At 53.9% G+C, this 5,490-nt stretch overlaps 1 protein-coding gene across 1 annotated transcript in view; it reads left to right on the forward strand.

The window, feature by feature from the left end:
* The window catches only part of INTS3 (integrator complex subunit 3), a gene marked incomplete at both ends in the record, with an annotated part of 54,235 nt that overhangs the window by 12,874 nt on the left and 35,871 nt on the right, over nucleotides 1–5,490 (forward strand). The window lies entirely within an intron of this gene.

Here is a 5,490-nt window from a genome sequence, read left to right on the forward strand (position 1 = left end):
CCCCCTGCATGGGCAGGGACACCTCCCACCAGCCCAGGCTGCTCCAAGCCCCACCCAACCTGCCCTTCAACACCCCCAGGGATGAGGCAGCCACAGCTTCCCTGGGCACCCTGGCCCAGGCTCTCCCCACCCTCACGGTGAAGAATTTCCACCTTAGAAAACAGAAAGTCCTTCCATTTTCACACCTCCTCTGCTGGGTTTGGAGAGGGACTGTCCAGAACCTCAGGGAGATGATCTTCACAGGCTGGTGCCTCTCCCTGAGCCATGTGGGAGGACGTGGCTGTTCCTCAAGGTGTGGCACCTAAAATGTGGGGGCAGCAGCAACTCGTGGTTGGAGGTGTCAGACTGGAGAGGAGAAGGCTCCAGGGAGACCTTAGAGCAGCTTCCAGGGCCTGAAGGGGCTCCAGGAAAGCTGGGGAGGGACTTGGGCCAAGGGCAGGGAGGGATGGGATGAGGGGGAGGGATGAAAAGTGGGAGAGGGAGCTGGAGGTTGGAGCTGAGGAGGGAATTGTGGAGTGTGAGGGTGGGGAGAGCCTGGGCCAGGTTGGCCAGGGAAGCTGTGGCTGCCCCATCCCTGGGGGTGTTGAAGGGCAGGTTGGATGGGGCTTGGAGCAGCCTGGGCTGCTGGGAGGTGTCCCTGCCCATGCAGGGGGGTTGGATCTGGATGATCTTTAGATCATGGAATGGTTTGGGTTGGAAGGGACCTTAAAGATCACCCAGATGATCCATTCAATGATCTTCAAGGTGGCTGCTCCATCCCTGGAAGTGTTGAAGGATCTCATGTGGGGTTTGGAGCAGCCTGGGCTGGTGGGAGGTGTCCCTGCCCATGCAGGGGGTTGGATCTGGATGATTCTGAAGGTCCCTCCAGCCCAAACCATCCCATGAATCCATGATTCCTGTAGCTCAGGAGCAGCAGCCCAGGCTGATTTGCTTCCCTTGCTGTGGGGGAAGGGCTCCTGTTGCAGGAGGACACGGAGTTAATTCCAAAAAGCTTCCTGTGTTTCAACAGCTCCTGCTTCAGCAGGGCTGCAACTTGCATTTGCTGTGGACAGGCCATCTGGGAAGCATTGTCTTCTGGGCTCAGCATTGTCCTTTTGTTGGCAGAGCAGCCCCTCCTGGATGATAAGCAGAATTCCAACCTGCAGCTTTGGACTTGGCAGCTTCAGGGTTTGTAAATAACCCGGAGCTTTTCTCCCAGCCCAGCTCCTGAAATCCCTTGGTTGCTGCTCTCAACCAGCCAGTTGTTCAAGGAGATTCTGGGCCCCAGCTGGTGGAGCTGGTGGGTTTGTTCTGGGTCTCATCCTGCTGCTGTGGGTGCCACCTTGTGCCCCACCAGGCATGGGAAGGAGAGACCTCCTGAGAGCTGAGAGTAGTGGGTCCTGTTTGGAGTCCCCAGCATGAGAAGGACATGGAGCTGTTGGAGAGAGTCCAGAGGAGGCCACAGGGATTCTGTGATCTGGGCTTGCTTGACCTTTGGTGCCTCCTGGTCTTGCCTCAGTTTCCTTTTGTGCTGAGCTCAACTCTGCTGTTCCCACCTGTGTTTAAGCCCAGAATCATGGGGTGGTTTGGGTGGGAAGGGACCTTCAAGATCACCCAGTTCCATCCCCCTCATCCCATCCCTCCCTGCCCTTGGCCCAAGTCCCTCCCCAGCTTTCCTGGAGCCCCTTCAGGCCCTGGAAGCTGCTCTAAGGTCTCCCTGGAGCCTTCTCTCCAGGCTCAACACCCCAACTCTCCCAGCCTGGCTCCAGAGCTGCTCCAGCCCTCCCAGCATCTCCGGGGCCTCCTCTGGACTCTCCCCAACAGCTCCATGTCCTTCTTGTGTTGGGGACCCCAGAACTAGACACAGTTCTCCAGGTGGGGTCTCACCAGAGCAGAGGGGGAGAATCCCCCCCCCTTGACCTGCTGCCCACACTGTTTTTGATGCAGCCCAGGACATGGGGGGTTTCTGGCCTGCAAGTACCCATTGCCAGCTCATGGTGAGATTCAGAAATAGCTCATCTGAAGATCATTTATAGATTTAACCCCTCTGCTTGGGCAGGGACACCTCCCATCCCACTAGGCTGTTCAGTGGCCCATCCAACCTGCCAATCTTGGACACTTCCAGGGATGGGGCTTCCACAGTTTCCCTGGGCAACCTGTTACAGTGTCTCCCTCCCCTCACAGTGAAGCATTTCCTCCTAATGTCTAATCTCAGTTCTGCTTGAGCTCATCATGGAGAGGCAGCAGGGACCTCCCTTCCTGGCAGGGGCTGAGGAACCCCATGCTGCCAGGAGAAACCCCTGGCACAGCAGAGCAAACCCCATCCTGCCTGTGCCCAGAGACTCAGTCAAGGAAATCTGGTCCTGCCTTTGGAGGAATTCCTTCTCTTGCTGCCTGTGTGGAGACTGCAGAGTCACTCCCACTGCAGATGGACACTCACCTCCTCCAGCACTGCTGACAAATCCTCCCTGATGGCTTTTCTATTTAGAGCCCGGGCTGCTGTGCTCAGCTGTGCAGCCTGGAACACAGCTTTGAAGAGATCACCAACCTCTTAAGTGTGATTTAAAGCAGCACAGGCCTGGGACAGCCACCCTGACACAACCAGAGGTTTGCTCAGATTATCTGAGCCATCAGTTTTTGAGCTCACACAACATTTTTAATGCAGCATGAAGGAATTTGGAAGGAGGGAAAAAAAAAAAAAGGTCACAGAATTAAAACTGAGCACGTTCCTGCTCTACCACAGGAACACATTTCAGTAGCTTGTGGAAGAATCTGATGATAATTTAGCCCTGAAGCAGAGGCCAGCAGGAGGGAAGAGTACATCTGTGCCCTGAGGAAACATCTAACCCACTTAGGAAAACGTCAGCTTATCTACACCTTCAGAGAACAAAGATGTCTCAGATAATCTTGAAGGCGTTTTCCTAGTGGACTGAAAGGCAGAGGGCAGGGAGGGCTGCACCAGCAGAACCAGCTCTGGAGGAAGAGGATTTACCTCGGGGACATTCAGCCCTTCCATGCGCTCCATCTTCTCTGTCTCCCCAATCAGGACCCGCAGCGCGGCGTCAGCTGCCTCCTGCTTGCCCTGCTTCTTACTGTGTGCAGTCACAGCAGGGAACCAACGGCCTCCAACCTTTGCCTGGTAGACAAACCTGGAAAGACAGCAGCACCACCCTGAGAAACCAAGAAACCTTTGGATTTCAGTCTGGGGTTTAACTTCTCTCAGTGGAGAGGAGCAGAGTTTGTCATCCAAGGCTGGGCAGAGGCAGCAGCTCGGCCTCGTGCCATCTCGAACTGCATCAGGAATTTTGCCTTCTCTGCCCTTTCTCCAGGACAACAACGTTGCAAAACTTCCTCCTGGACAGATGCAGCTACTTACTTAGGGTCATGGGGAGGTCCTGACTGGTCAATGAGTTTGAACTCTGCAGCAAAGCCATTGGAGCGGGCGTATTCCAGCAGGCCACTGACAGGGTTGACATTCAGGTATTTGATGAGCTCCCCAACACCCTTTGCTTTTGCCACCTTGGATTCATCTGGAGTGGCAATCCATGGTCCACAGCTGTGCATGGACTGGTCCCCAAGGGGCTTCACCACAGGCTAGAGCAGAGTCAGACAGGAGAAGGTGGTTAAATCCTGAGCAGTTGGTGTTATCACAGACCAGCAGTGCTCAGCAAACCCCTGCTGGAGCCTGTGTGGGACCACGTGGGGTGAAATCCAGTGGAGCATGAAATAAAGGGTGGGGAAACCCAACCCAAAACACTTGAGTCTTACAAAGAAGCTCTTTGTACCTGTTCAGGCAAGACATGAGGTACAGACTCTCCAGAAAGGATCTTCACAGCAACTTCTGCTGCCATTTGCTTTGCTCCCTTCTTGTTGTTTCCTACCACAGCAGGGAAAATTTGGTCACCCATTTTCACACAGTAGCTGAACCTGACAGGACATTATAGCACATGAAAAGTGTTAAGCATTGATGCCTCCACCTCTTTATTACCCCCTTTCTCCCAGTACAAGTTAAATCCGAGTCATCTCCAATTTAATCTACCACAATGACCCTAAATACTCCCAGTAGAGCACTACCAGGTAGGGGGCAGGACTGGAACCTGATCCTGGCCTGGAAGAAGATAAAGTATCTTTCTCTGAGACAGGGCATTGGTTTTGGTCTCTTTCTGGAGGCAGATGTCTTGGAGAAGCCATGCCCAGACTCCCTGGATACATGTCCAGGAAGGTGGGCAGCATGTTGAGGAGGAAGGGTGCTCCAGAAAGGGCTCCTGTCCCCCTCAAAGCTGACAACAATGTGCCATACCTGGGATCGTGGGGTGGGCCTTCCTGAGAGAGCAGCTGGAATTCAATTGTGTTCCCTGATTTCTGTCCATACTCTGTTAACAAGCTGATAGGGTGTTTCCCAGAAAGCAGGTCGAGAGGAGCTGGAGCTGAGGGTGGCTCTGGCTCTGGGTGTGAAGGCTACAGAGAGAAGAAGGAGAAAGTTGTGGATGCTCCATCCCTGGAAGTGTCCAAGGGCAGGCTGGATAGGACTTGGACAAACCTGACCTAGTGGGAGGTGTCCCTGCCCATGCAGGAGGGTTGGAACTAGATGATCTTTAAGGTCCTTTCCAACCCAAACCATTCCATGATTGTATGACTCCACGAAGCCAGTTTCATGCTAAGCACTGTCTGATCACTCTCATACATAAAGAAAACAAGACTCACCAGGTCCGGTTCACAGCTGTGGAAAGAAGATTGGTCTTCACATTTAATCCCACTATGTCCTCCATTCTCTGCTTCACTCATCAGGACCTTCATGGCATTGGCTGCTGCCTCCTGCTTAGCCAGTTTTTTGCTCCCTGCTTCTGCTGGTGGGAATCGGCGCCCATTGATCACTGCCTGGAACTTGAAGCTTTGAAAGAGAAAATCAGAGAGGTAAGTTGAGAGGAAAAAGTGTGACCTGAGAGCAAGCTGCTCTTGGAATTCAAGCGGAGAGGACTAGAGAGGGTTCAGAGAAGGGCCACGAAGATGATCAAATGGCTGGAGCAGCTCTGCTCAGGAGCCAGGCTGGGAGAGTTGGGGTGTTGAGCCTGGAGAAGAGAAGGCTCCAGGGAGACCTTAGAGCACCTTCCAGGGCCTGAAGGGGCTCCAGGAAAGCTGGGGAGGGACTTGTCACCAGAGAGGGCAGTGACAGGACAAAGGGCAATGGTTTTAAACTGAAAGAGGGGAGATTTAGGTTGGACATCAGGAAGAAATCCTTCACCATGAGGGCAGTGAGGTGCTGGAACAGGTTGCCCAGGAAGGTTGTTGATGCCCCCTTCCTGGAGGTGTTCAAGGCCAGGTTAGATGAGGCTTGTGCAGCCTGGACTGCTGGGAGGTGTCCCTGTTCAGAGCAGGGAGGTTGGAACCTGATGATCTTTAAGGTCCTTTCCAACCTTAACCCTTCTATGACTCTAAGTTGAAGGAGCAGCCAGCTCCTGGCTGGGAGAGCCAACTCAGGCTGCCATGTGCAGAAGACAAGAACACGCCGGG

The sequence above is a fragment of the Chaetura pelagica genome, unplaced genomic scaffold (assembly GCF_000747805.2).
Source record: "Chaetura pelagica isolate M959 unplaced genomic scaffold, ChaPel_1.0 scaffold1409, whole genome shotgun sequence".
In the NCBI taxonomy this organism is placed as follows: domain Eukaryota; kingdom Metazoa; phylum Chordata; class Aves; order Apodiformes; family Apodidae; genus Chaetura; species Chaetura pelagica.